This window comes from Podarcis liolepis (assembly GCF_965112155.1).
Source record: "Podarcis liolepis genome assembly, chromosome: 14".
Classification (NCBI taxonomy): domain Eukaryota; kingdom Metazoa; phylum Chordata; class Lepidosauria; order Squamata; family Lacertidae; genus Podarcis; species Podarcis liolepis.
The window spans coordinates 36,081,279-36,095,389 of NC_139569.1; the positions used below are offsets into that span (position 1 = coordinate 36,081,279).

Consider the following 14,111-nt stretch of genomic DNA (forward strand, 5'->3'; position numbering starts at 1 on the left):
AATAAATGAATACTAATTAATATTCTGTGTTTGTGTAGCCGGACGCCTGCCAATTGCACCCTAACTGGAATCCTCCGAACTTTCCTCTCTTCTGTCTGCCTTGCATGTTTTGGGTGACCCCCTACGGAAGATGCTCCAAATATTTATCCTGACAGCTCCCTTAGCCAGCCTGCAGCATTATTGACTGCATTGCAGACACCCTCGCCCTCATTTTCACCCACTCGTCTTGCTGAGAGATTTTAATTAGATATATCTCGATTCTCTCCCCCCCATCCCCATTTTTGCACAAGTCCTGCTTCTCTTTTTAACCTCATTCCTTATATTCTTCCTTACTTTCAACCACTTGTGGTACATACTTTGGCTGCTCTCTCTCTCCCTCCAAACGGCTGTTTTTTTTTATTTTTAAATAAAATAAAACCCCCAATTCCCTGTTCTCCCTATTCAGGACTTTTGGTCATCCTTTCTTTTTCTTCTGCCCCCCCATTCCCCCCCCCCCAAAAAAGAGGTTTGGCTTCTCTTTTCTCTCTTACAGCCCTCCTTTTGCTGCCTCCCACCACCCTCCTCTTCCCCACCCAAGCTCCTGACTTATTTTTCCTGGATGCCTGCCTACCTTGACTCAAACTTTTCATAGGAGGATTCAGTGCCTTTAGCAATCTGCCAGCTATAGCAAGAGGTATCTAAGGAGGGACAGGAGGAGCCTGGAAGTCTCTTTTCACAGCCAGTAGCAGCTCAACGTGGGCTGTTGCTTAAAATCTCTCACCCCCACCCCTTCGCTCTTTTGATTTTTTTTTCTCCTTCCAAAAAATCAACCTTGCTGCTGCTGCTGCTTTTGCTGCCACTGCTTGAAAGGAACCTGGCGTACCAATAATTTTGATTTCTTCTTGGGGGAAGATCTATCCACAAAACAAAAGCAGGGAATCTCATCTGGAGGCTGTGAAGGGGATCTACAAGGGATCGCCGGACGTTGTAACCTCTTTCTTAACACACAAGAATCCTTATTGCTCTGTTAGGTGTATGGGACTTAAATTCTTGAAGCACTGAATTTGTTGAAGGTAAGCATGTATTTTTCCTTTTTTGCTGTTAAGTATTTTATTTTTAACCAAGGTGGGATGGATTGGATGTTTCCCCCTAGAATCCCGAGGCAGTGGTACCTTTGAATGGCATATGCTTGGAGCATTGAACAGTGTTGAAGGTTTCATGCCATGCTTGTAGAATTCCTGGAGGGCTCTCGCTGACCACATCCTTGGCCAGATGAGCTGTCAGTCTGATTCAATGGATTATGTATGTGCAGGAATGCAAGAATATGGGGTGGTTTCGACACCCAACTTGTTGTAAAAAGTTGCACCCCAGAAAAGTTTGCTCATGTCAGAGAAGCGTGTGCATGTGCGATGCCCACTGTTGCCAAGCAACCAAGAAAAAAATCAGACTCTGCCAGCAACTCAGTCTGTTGAAATTTCAAGGAAATAGATCTATAGTCCGAAGAAGGGCATTGCCTAGTTTGCTTGCTAAAACAATAATAATAACAGACTCTGATTATAATGAAAGAATAGCTGGTGCACAAGACGTAGAGTAGGGTTAGGGGTCAACCGCCCAGCCCTCTCCCCAATAAATTATGCCATCTGAATACAGACGGCACTTTAGTGGAAAATTTATTCTGCAAGCCTCTTGTTTTCTATCAGAAAAAGTTTCTGTCATTGTCCCTCCCTACTCCACCCCAGACAAATATCATCTTATTTTTATTTATACCATGCCATGATCATACTTACAGCACCTTGTAGAGTTACATGGAATAGCAGCATAGATGGGTCCCTGGCTGCAAGGAGCTTACAATCCACATAAATCAGAATGAGGGGGAAATGAGGAGAGAATGAATGCTGACAAATGTAATCGATGCTTCTGAAATCCATTCATAAAGCAGGATTCAACTATTTGTTTTTGATCGTGAAACAACAGCATTTGTACATCTCCATCTTTTCAAATCTTCAGCTTGCCTCACGAAATTTGCTTCCGTGGCTTTGGCTAAATTCAGTGAGAACAAATTGTATCCAGTCTATTTTTGCTCTGTGTTAGTTCATTCAGATGTGTTCATTCATAAATCTGTTCTCTCCTGCCTCCTCATCATTCTGTAATTTTTATTTTTTTAAAAACAGCAACACAGAAACAAATCTGCATTTTGTATGCATTTTACTCTAAAAATGCATTTCTTGTATATGTTTTATTTCCAAAAAGCACTTTATATACAGCATGGAATTATTATTTTTTTTTGGGGGGGGGGGGTTGAGCCGAGAATTGTATAACAAAATTCAGAGAAATGTGAAAAGCCAATGACAACTATATTCTAATATGCCTATTAGTTTAGGAAGTCCACATCAGAACAGTTTGCTTAAAAATGTAGACCAAGTTAAAGCGTCAAGCATTCGTATATGGAATCGCAGTGCACAACGACTATGGGGTGAATTTACCATAGCTCGGCCTAAGTTTAGAATTGGGCTGCAATCCTAACCATATCTACACAAGAGGAGGAAATCCTATTGAAATCAATGGGGTTTACTCCCCGTTTAAGTGGGTTTAGGATTACCGCCTCAGTTTATCACATAGGCACTTCTCACTCTTTCTTCCATGGAGTTGTGAGTGGCGCGCATGGACTCTTCCTAATTTTTCCTCACAACAACTCTGCGAGGTAGGCCACCCTGAGAGATAGGGATTGGTCCATTGTCATCAAGTGAGTTTCGTGGCTCAGAGCCCATGTCCTCAGCCCACTTCCCAAGCCCACACTGCCTGCCTTGGTCAATGGTGACTCATAAAGCAAAGCACTGATACCAAACAGCAAAATTACAGATTTGCTAATAATGTATTTGCAAACCGTTCTGCAAAACTGGAAATTACAGAGCTCGCCGCTGTTGAGCAAGATTCAAAAATCGCTATGCTGCAAAACCAAGAATTATCGGATGTGTTTGTACTTTGATGTCACCTCCTGGTATAATCTGTCTGTGACTTCCATTATATGTGAGGGTGATTGTGTAGTTAAAGAGGCTATAATTACCATAGGATTGTGTGGCTGGTGAGCTCAACACTAGTACAAATGATGGATGAATGGCTGCAGGAAAGGAGGGGGGAGTATGTTTGTCCTACATTCTAAAATAAAACTTAAAAAAAAATCAATAGACTTAGGCAGCTAACAGGGATTTGTTGCTGTTGAAATATGGTTTGTTGCAAGGTCTACAGTGACTTGGCATTCTTTTAAAGTCCAGGGATCTGCTTAGAATCTCTAAATACCTGCCTTCCTTTTGAATGAATGCACAGAAAGTGCAATTTTTCCAAGCTGTGGTTTCACGTTGAAAAGAAAGTGTCGTTTCTACATGGAGACTGCTTTTTTTCTTCTTCTTTCAACCCCTTCATTACTCATGGAAGTTTGCATTCTCAACCTGATGCCAAAACCTCACATTTTCCCCCTACCCTATCCAGTTAGAAAGTTTCTTTTCTCTATGGCTCTATTAGTCTTATTTATTTTTTTAAAAAATGTCTTAGACTTCTTCCAACAGCGGTAACACTCAGAAGGAACATAATCTGTTTTTTTTTTAATGGTTAAAGCAAATTGCTCACTTCTACAAGTCATTGACTGTGTAAATCGTAAAGACGAGCAGGAAAAGTTATCAGGTGCTTTTAAAAAAGCAATTGTTAAATCCATCAGCATTGCCCACTAGTGCTTTGAAACGATTATTGGGAGGGTAACAGCAATTTAGCCAAATGGTGTTATTTACTAAGAAATTGTATATCACTGGAATGAGGAGGAAGCATAAAGAGATCCCTTAAGGTCTTTGGCCCCTGTGCATATAGATTGAATTCCCCCTTCCCACTTTCAGGTTTGTCTTAATAGATAGGAGGCAACTCTGTGGCAGTAGAGGCAGGTCCCACTGCTATCGCAACGTTGTCCCAAAATGCCTGGGAGAAAATGCACTGAAGAACCTTGAGGAACCTGTAAAGTGAACCAACACAGTTACCTTTCTAGGAGTATACAATAGCCATGTGTATCTATGGGAGAAAAGTCATAGTCTGTGCTAATAAATATCATTGGGATGCACTTAAGAAGAGGGCCAGTGTGGAGCAGTGGTTAGAGTGCCAGACTAGAACCTGGAAAACTAGAGTTCAGATCCTTCCTCAGACATGAAGCTTGCTGGATGACCTTGGGCCAGGCACTGTCTCTCAGCCTAACGTACCTTACAGGATTAAACAGTGGTAGGAGGACTATATACCCTCCTTAATTGAAGACTTCAGTGACCATAATGCCTTGGGAGGAAGTAGACAGGTTTTGCACTAGCCCTGAAACAGCAATGAAAAAGATACTTACCAGTGTCACTGAGATAGGATATTGTTTGTTGCGTCCTTACTACAGAGGACAAGCATAAGTTGTGAGTCTTTTGACTGGCTCTTCTGAAAGTGGTCCATGAGACCAAAGAAGAAGAAGTCATGGGTCATGTATATGGGGCCTAAACTTTATTTCACAAAGAGACTTGATGTGTACAAAATAAGGATTTAGTTTTTGGCCTTGTTGGGTCACACAACCCAGCCAATACGCAGCGCCAGATTCTTAAAGAAAAATGAATAGTTTTTGTTACATACAAGAACATGTAGACACTGGGGTTGAGGGGGTGGGACAGGTATGTAAAAGAAGGCTTATTCACACCTCCATTTGCCCTGCCATTTCTCCCCAGGAACACTTATGGCATAGCACCGAATCAGAACAAATGGCAATCCATTTTTCAACAGATTGCTGTTTGTTCTGATTTAACGCTAAAGAGTGCGTTTTCTGGGGGAAAGCAGCACAGCAAAGGCAAAACCACTCAGACCTGTGCTTTCTAGGCATGAGACAAGTGGAAGTACGGGCAAGCCCAAAGAAATGGTGGAATAAAATAATCACAATAAACCGGCGGAGCAAATTTCACTTTTTCTTCATTGAAGCATCAGGTTCTGGTGAAAACAGTACACTGAGGACTTTGCATTGGCCCTGCCAGATCTCTTCCTACTCCTTCTCCTGGCTTGTCTAATTTTCCAATTTTCCAATCTCCTAACTTATATTGGCTCCTCCCACATTTTGCCCTTGCTCGGCCCCCTGATGCAACAATCCTTCAGGCTCTGAAGCTAGACCTTTGCCTTGGATTTTCCCTTCCTGGATGCACCCACTAGATCCACCCCTTGATCTCCCCTCAAGACCCACCCCCTTACTGCCCCTGCTTTGCACCCTCCTTGAGTGTTTTATGCCTTGGTGAAATGTATCCTTGAACTCTAATAATGCTTCTTGCCTAGGCAGAGGATAGAGACAGGCAGTGCTTTCTTCTGGTGGTACACAACAATATGCAGTAGTATCATCGGGTGGGGAGAGGGAAGGAGGTGGGAGGGCTCTCAGACCCCAACAGAGCATGACGCCTCCTTCCCCAAGCCTGGGAAGTGTTTGCTCAGCTTAGGGGAGGAGGCACGGTGCTCTGACAGGATCCTGGAGCCCTGCTGCCACCTCCCAAGCCAGGCAGGGAAGGCCTCTTCACCTGGGCAGCAATGGGAGCCAGCATGGTGTAGTGGTTAAGAGCGGTGGACTCATAATCTGGTGAACTGGGTTCGCTTCCCCGCTCCTCCACTTGCAGCTGCTGGGTGACCTTGGGCTAGTCACACTTCTTTGAAGTCTCGCAGCCCCACTTACCTCACAGAGTGTTTGTTGTGGGGGAGGAGGGGAAAGGAGATTGTTAGCCACTTTGAGACTCTTTAAAGGTAAAGGTAAAGGGACCCCTGACCATTAGGTCCAGTCATGGCCGACTCTGGGGTTGCGGCACTCATCTCGCTTTATTGGCCGAGAGAGCCGGCGTACAGCTTCCAGGTCATGTGGCCAGCATGACTAAGCTGCTTCTGGCGAACCAGAGCAGCGCACGGAAACACCGTTTACCTTCCCGCTGGAGCGATACCTATTTATCTACTTGCACTTCGATGTGCTTTCAAACTGCTAGGTTGGCAGGAGCAGGGACCGAGCAACGGGAGCTCACCCCATCGCAGGGATTCGAACCGCCGACCTTCTGATTGGCAAGTCCTACGCTCTGTGGCTTAACCCACAGTGAGACTCCTTAGGGTAGTGATAAAGTGGGTTATCAAATCCAAACTCTTCTTCTTCTTCTTCAATGCCCTGGCAGGTGGGTGGGCAGGCAGGGGAGTGTCAAGCAGCTCACCTGCCTTCACCACCCAGCCTTGGCATCAGGCCACGCCCCTCCCACATGTGCTGGCCTCGCCCCCTGCTTACTGGTGAGTACTAGCCCATTTTTTCTAGAAAAAACCCCACTGGGGACAGGTATGTGTGTAGAAACTAGGCTACTGTATAAAAGTAAAAAATCGCTTTCATTGCTCTGCTCACTTTTGCCTCTGGCCAGTGTCCACCTCTGGCATGTGGCCCCCAGAAGGTTGTGCACATGGTAATGTGTCCCTCAGGCTGAAAAAGGATCCCTGTTGCTGCCTTACAGAGACTTCTGGGAGATGTAGAAGAGCAGGAGTATCTATAAGAGAATACACTACATTAGATCAAAACCTAAGCCCACTCTTACATTATTATTTTTCTAAAATGCATATTTATATAAATGAACTAGATCCTTAAAATCTTATTTAATCTGGACTTTAAATCTGGAGGGTCACCAAACAGCTCATGCACTTAATAGCCGTCGTCTCTGGAGAAGGTTTGACATAGAAGTGTAGCCTCTGCTTCCCCTATCTCCTTGCTCCTGTTGTCACTGGATGCTTCAGCAGTTGTAGCTGAATCAGAATTATGATGAGGAACCTCTGCATCTCCATACTCAAGCTGGTACCCGAGGTGGGACCTTTTGCAGATGTTCAACATTTCTAATTACAACACTCCCATTTTCAGGGTTCATATGCTCAAAGGAAGCGTGCAATCTGCTCCTAAGAATCACACGGTGCTCATGTCAAAGGCCTGGAAACGATGCCTTATGAGGAACGGTTAAGGGAGCTGGGCATGTTTAGCCTGGAGAAGAGGAGGTTAAGGGGTGATATGATAGCCATGTTCAAATATATAAAAGGATGTCACATAGAGGAGGGAGAAAGGTTGTTTTCTGCTGCTCCAGAGAAGCGGACATGGAGCAATGGATCCAAACTACAAGAAAGAAGATTCCACCTAAACATTAGGAAGAAATTCCTGACAGTAAGAGCTGTTCGACAGTGGAATTTGCTGCCAAGGAGTGTGGTGGAGTCTCCTTCTTTGGAGGTCTTTAAGCAGAGGCTTGACAACCATATGTCGGGAGTGCTCTGATGGTGTTTCCTGCTTGGCAGGGGGTTGGACTCGATGGCCCTTGTGGTCTCTTCCAACTCTATGATTCTATGATTCTATGATTCTATGTCTACAGGTTGGCTGAAATTTATCACCTGCAATAGTTGACCAGGTTGTGGGGCACCTGAACTACATCTCCCATTGGACCTAGCAAGCATGGTCAATGGCCAGTGGAGATAGGAGTTGTAGTTCACCAATGTCTGAAGTGCCAATGGTTCCCCAGAATGGAAGCAGGCCCACAACTCTGATGCTGTGTCCTTTAGTCCTTTGTTTTGCATCACTATATTGTTTCACCTTGTCCTGGTTCTGCTGCTGAGCACAGGAAGTTTGGTGCATGGATGGGCACATCTGTCAGTTTGGAGAACATCTCAGTTCCTCATTTTTCCAGTCTTCCATTCTCCACATCAGTGTGTGATTGATTGATTGATTGATTGATTGATTTTTGATCAGCATTTTAGTGCAGATTTCTCCTAATACATACTTTTTTTTTCTTTGCAATTTTGCAAGGCAGTTTCCCCTGGTATGATATATTTTTGTATGGTTTTTTTTTTTACTAATATATGCATTTACATGCACACTTTACTTGGCTGGAGAACTGCATTGCAAAAACCTGGAGAAGTGCCAGCTTTACAGGATGACTGCTTCGGTTTGTGTGTTGCTTTAGAAAGTGCAGATTAGGTAGGTTTGCCTTCAAATGAAAACTTAATCAAATTTCACCCTGACCCTAGTTTGGTATGAATCTGACAAGAAAAATGCAATCTGGGAAATGCCTCCTCTGAAATTCTGCATGAAGTAGGTCAATAGGCCATAAAGATCTTTAACAATTCTATTTTCCAATTCTGCCTTTCACAGTGAGCTGCTTGTAGGGTTTTCTTCAAACAGCGAAGGAACACCCAACCCAGATCCAGTCCCAAATCAATTTGAGGTATGGGGCAAATGTTCAATTGGGGTTTTGAGAGGGGGATCGAGATGCTCTACCTCCTTCCTTGCAGGGAACGTGCTTGTGAATGATCACCTGCATCCTGCAGGATTGAATCCTTTGCTCACCAGCTAGTGAGTGGAAGTTTCAGTCCTGCTGGAGTCTGCTTCCCCAGCCCATTCCCTGTGGTGGAACATGCTGGGGCTGCCTGCCTCTCATTCCTGTCTGACATTCTGCCCCTTGACAGCCCCAGATCACTCTGGGTAGTCCAATGTGGGGTGATTTGAGGCTGTTTCCACCCAACTCAGGAAAAAGCCTGGAGCCCCCCCCCCCCGATTTGAGCCTGATTCAGTTCAAGATTTGGGCTTTGGCCAAATCTGGTACACAGCCCTAATCATCAGTGACTTGAGCACAAAGGTTTGGAGTACATGTCTCATGCATCAATGCCTAGCTTGGTCCAAGGATGGTGTGCTAACTGAAGAGGTCATGTTGGTTGATCATCATGTGAAGGTTGGGTCCATCCATAATCACCACGTTCCTGATATAGCGTTCCACATCAGAACCCATATTTGGCCAATAAAACTTTGCACATAGAAGTTGTTTGGTCCATAGAACCCCATGATGCATCTTATCACGAGCCACCTTCAATCAATTGCATATCTTAGATTCAGGTATAGCAGCTGCAGCAGGCATAACAACCCGCTCACCTCTTGACAGAACATCCTCATGGACGGAAATTTTGCCAGAGACAAAATTGGTTATTTAATAAGATGTATACACCACCAACAGCAAAATCCTCCAAGCAGTTTACATGCTTGAAAGGGTGCAACTAGGTGGGCACTGTCTGTGTAATCAGTTGCCAGATTGAATAATATGTTTCAACGTAGCGAGAAATACACCCTACTGATATCTTTTCTTCCAAGAGATAGTGCCTTGAACCACAAAATACACATGTTGACAGCTTTAACAAGGAGTTTCACCCCATTTCAGAGAGTGTAAGATGTAACAATAAAATCAACTGTGTTGGGCTTCCTAAAGCTGTGTTTGACAAGCATAGTGTTGTCATCTCCCAGTGAGATGCTGAGTTCAAGATGGTAAGACATTGTTTTTAGTTGGTTGAAGCAGGTGTATGAGTACTTTGTGATCAGTCAGCAACACAAAATGATGTCCCTCAGAAGCAAGCATTGCAATGTTTTATGAACCATACATGCCACCGAGTTTTATGTTCATTCTATGAATACCGCTTCTCTGGAGTAGAAAGGGGAGCAGCTGGCATTTACTACAGGTTTACAAGATTCAGCTGGTTAAGTCTATAGCAAAATGACTCTTAGTCCAACAGCACTGTCCCTCGGTGTTTGGTACAGTGGTACCTCGGGTTACATACGCTTCAGGTTACATACGCTTCAGGTTACAAACTCCGCTAAACCAGAAATAGTGCTTCAAGTTAAGAACTTTGTTTCAGGATGAGAACAGAAATCGTGCTTCGGCAGCGCGGCGGCAGCAGGAGGCCCCATTAGCTAAAGTGGTGCTTCAGGTTAAGAACAGTTTCAGGTTAAGTACGGACCTCTGGAACGAATAAAGTACTTAACCTGAGGTACCACTGTACATGAAGGTTATAATAGACAAGACAATGGTCCTAGGTTGGTGCAATTTTCAGGTGCTGAAAAGCACTGTCACTGTAGAACAGTTCAAGAAAAGCCCATTTTAGTCCAGAAAGTGGTTCTGAGATACCTACATAATTGGAGAGTGGGGGGGGGAGGGAGCGAGAGAGTCAGAAATTGCCTGGAAGGAACACAGAAATTTCAGATTCTTAGGTTTTGGAGTCTTTAAGAACTAAAGACTCCATTGCAATCTGCTTCACTGACTCTCCCTCCTGAAAAATATGTACAACAAAAGCAGTCTTCTAGGCAAGTAGATGTTCCCCATGACCAACATACAGTATTTTTCTATGAGAATCGTGCTTCCCAGTAACCCATAAACATGAATGGATGGAGCTGAGCATAAGTGGTTTTTGTTGTTGTTATTTGTGGGCAACAGCCTTAATTGTGTGGTAAAGTTTGGCACTAACAAAATTCCTTTCACTCCCAGTATCAAACACCATCTCTGACTGCTTCCTGTTAACTTCCACACTTCCTTTCCCTTTGTAATTCATAAAATAAACCAGGCCCTCTTCCTCCTCCTCATTTTCAGTTGCCAAGGCAGCTCATACAAGTTTGTCCAGGGCCAGCCCTATCATGAGGCAGAGTGGCACAGATGCCTCAGGTGGCAGATGCTGAGAGTCATAAAGTAGGCAGCTGTGTAGCCAAGTGATCTGTCCTGTCAGTCCCTAAGCTAGCCTACTGCCCTTAGGTGCATTGAAGGATACTGTCCCATGTTAAAAGGAAATGCCTGTGCTGGTGGTAAGGAAGGCATATTGTCCTTTGCCTCAGGCGGAAAAATGTCTTCGGTTGGCCCATGATTGCAGTTAGTCTGCATCTCTGGCTTTTTTTTTTTTTTTTTTTTTTTTGGTGAGAAATCCAAGTTCGATGTCCACTTAATTATTTGCAATATAAACAAGTAGCATTTGTTGTGCCACACTGCTCTCAGGAGTGGTTCAGTTATCATTAACATTATCATTATTATATATATTATTACCTACCCTTCAGCCTAAGGTCCCAGGGTGGGTTACAACAATTAAAACACAACATTAATATTTTTTAAAAAACAATTTTATGCAATATTTAAAACAACAAGCTACAAATGTCTAGTTTGGTTCTCTCTCTTTCTCATTTTTAAAATTCAATTCTCCACATTTCTTCAGCAATTTGTTTTTCAAAAAAATCCTCTTGAAATTCTACAGCATTCTCTTAATAAATACATTTTTGTATGCAGTTATGACTTTAAATGCAAACCACATTTAATTTCTCCCCCGTCCCGAGTGGCAGCCAAGATTATCAGAGCTTGTCTGATTTGTATCCTGGGGTGTAGCATCCCTTGTGATTGCTACATTGCTGAGTGACACAATTAATGGACATATCTGCAGTCACCACACATAGCAGCCATTAGGCAACTTTATTCTTGAACCCTTTCATACAACCTGGCCATAGTAATTGCCTTCTCTGGTGGCTGTTCATCCTGCTGCAGAAATTTATAATGTAATGTTTTGTGGATGCATTTTCCCACCACCTGATTCCTAAATCGTATAAGCTTCCAATTCTCTCTGCTACCATGATTTAGCTAGTTATCATAGGCATATATAGATTTGCCCAGAGCTTGTATTAGGTGTCCAAATTTAAATATTTCAACCACAACATTTGTGTAGTGAACTACTTACTGAGGCAGCTCTAGATTGTGCAAATTGGAGGCAGGGGAAGTCAGTTGTAGTCAATCTCCCAGAAACTGTGAGAGTGTTGCCCTTCTGAAAGCATCATTTTTCTTGTCCAGTTTGGCAGTGATTTTATAAAATGTCAAAGAGCCCATCGATAACTTATACTCAGTATATAGTCATACAGGATATAGTCATTAGATTCTGGAGCAGCATGACCTCAGTGAGCCATGAGGACACAGTGTTCCTGAATTCCAGCTTTGTCACCAAGTTGTAGTGTCTCTTTGAGGCTTCTCTAAAAATGACATCTAAGGCCACATGAAAGGAACTTTTGGCCTTCTAGATGTTGCTGAACTACACCTCCCATCAGCCCCAACAAGTGTGGCCAATGGCCAGGGATGATAGGATTTGTTGTTGAGCAACATCTGGAGGGCCAAAGGTCCCCCCTTGGCCATGCTTCTTGGTGCTGATGGGAGCTGTAGTTCAACAACATCTGGAGGACCATAGGTTTCCCACCACTACCTTAGACAGTGCATTGTTTTGACATTTTTATTCCTGTAATGCTTCTTCTAATCTCTAGCCCTTTTGTAGCCGCCACCACCACCTGTTCCCTCCTTCCTTTTACTTCTTGTGTCCCTTACAGCATCAGTGGGGAGCTTCCAACCCTTGGCCATAATTAGACCCACAAGGCCTTTGCCTGCAAGTGTTTTTGGGGCAAACTACAAATGCAAGTAGATAAATAGGTACCACTCTGGAGGAAAGGTAAACAGCATTTCCATGTGCTGCTCTGGTTCACCAGAAGCAGCTTAGTCATGCTGGACACATGACCTGGAAGCTGTATGCCGGCTCCCTCGGCCAATAAAGCGAGATGAGTGCCGCAACCCCAGAGTCGGCCACGACTGGACCTAATGGTCAGGGGTCCCTTTACCTTTACCTTTACACCCTCCTGTCAGTCACCTGATCTCAAATGACATCAGTTGTGAAGAACCATTACCTCCAATCTAAGCACTGTGTTAACTTTGGAGATAAGGGGCGGTGCCCAGTGGTCTCTGTCTGCTAGTGCAAAGGCTCTTGAGCTAGCAGATGAATGAGTTTTGATGCTGCACAACAGAGGAATCCAATGCAACAGTTGTGCTAGCAGACACTTGTGGTGTAACATAATCTATTGCACAACAGAGCTACAAGCAAACTGCTTATGCTTTCTCTTGTGCAACTAATGTTCTGCTGGCACCAAAGCATTTTGCCAAAAGAACAAGTCAAAGTCACTTAGCGCTACATTAGATACAACCCAGTGGGTCTTTGATCTTAGAACTCAGCACCAGAGTGCTAAGATCAATAACCTTCTGTTATTTGTGTCATTTTCACTCACACCAAGATTAGCTGCCTCATTATACATTGCTGAAGGTTCTCCCCACCTGTTCTATGCTTTTTGGTTTACTCCTCAATAGCCTCTCCCATTTATTTCAAAGCCAATAGGGTGTTAAGGAAACATATATTTGAATAATGCTGGCTGTTCAGAGCATACCTCACAAGCTTCAGTGTGTGAAATAACATGATGCCCATAACATAAACATGATGCCCATAACATAGTGCTCTAGTGTGCACGCACATACACACACACTCACTCACTCACACACACATGCATGGATACTAGAGTCAGCACACATACATTACTCACTCAAGCATTTAAACTCTAGAGCAGAGGTGCAGAGCTGAATTTGGCCAGCCGGTCAAAAACTTATCTTCCCCACTCACTGTGGGCCAAGTTGAATAGGTTGCCATTTTCTCTCCATGTGATTTGAAATCAAACCAGGTGGACAAAGGTGCAACACTGCACTTTGCAAGTCCCACAGACAGGTGATCATAGGTTATTAGGAAGCCCTGGGCAGAGCACTTTAGAAGCCCTGATGATCACCTGATTGGTGGGTAGGGAAGGAGGAAAAAATTAGGATCAGTACATATTTAAAGTCAACTTTGTCAAATCCACACCATGCAAAACGAAACACGGTGATCCTTCAAAATTCGCACCGACCTGAATTTTGCGATGCAGTTCTCCACCCAACCAATGTTTACCAAAAACATGCTTATATTAGGGGAAAGTGTGCATAAAAATGAAGATAAGGGTGGAAAGGAAATACAAAAATGCATTGGGAGAGATTGCATTGCAAGAAATGTGTATGTTAGTCAAAACAGCATATAGGAATGTGGTTTTTATGGGAGAAATTCACACTAAAATGCTGGTGAATCTTCTTGAGGATCTTTTTTTTAAAAAAAATCTGCTAATTGATGTGAAAGTGTAGAAAATTGAATTTAACATTGGGGAAATTAGAAACTGACAGATCCTTCCAGCCTTATTGGAGGGGCTTGAAACACAGTGTGTATGGGGCCTTACACAGGTATTGGCAGGTGCTGTTCATCAGTGCTGTCTGCAAACCCTCTTTCAGCCAACACCTGGCATTAGGTATAGAGCAGGTGGGCCTGGCTTAGCCAGCATGGTCTAAGCCAATATGGATTAGAGGTTCCCCACAGCTGCTCTGAAGAAAGGTAACTTATAGGAAGCTGCCTCGTACTGA

The 14,111-nt window shown here is 43.7% G+C and overlaps 1 protein-coding gene across 5 annotated transcripts in view; it reads left to right on the forward strand.

The window, feature by feature from the left end:
* The first annotated feature begins 699 nt into the window (after positions 1-699).
* ACAN (aggrecan) overlaps positions 700-14,111 on the forward strand; it is an 82,646-nt gene continuing 69,234 nt past the window's right edge. For 4 of the 5 annotated variants that reach the window (XM_083474948.1, XM_083474946.1, XM_083474951.1 and 1 more), the window contains exon 1: positions 890-1,052. The gene's annotated coding sequence lies outside the window, so the exon portion shown is untranslated. Of the gene's footprint in view, positions 1,053-14,111 lie in introns of all 5 variants that reach the window. The other variant, XM_083474952.1, reaches the window with a different exon arrangement.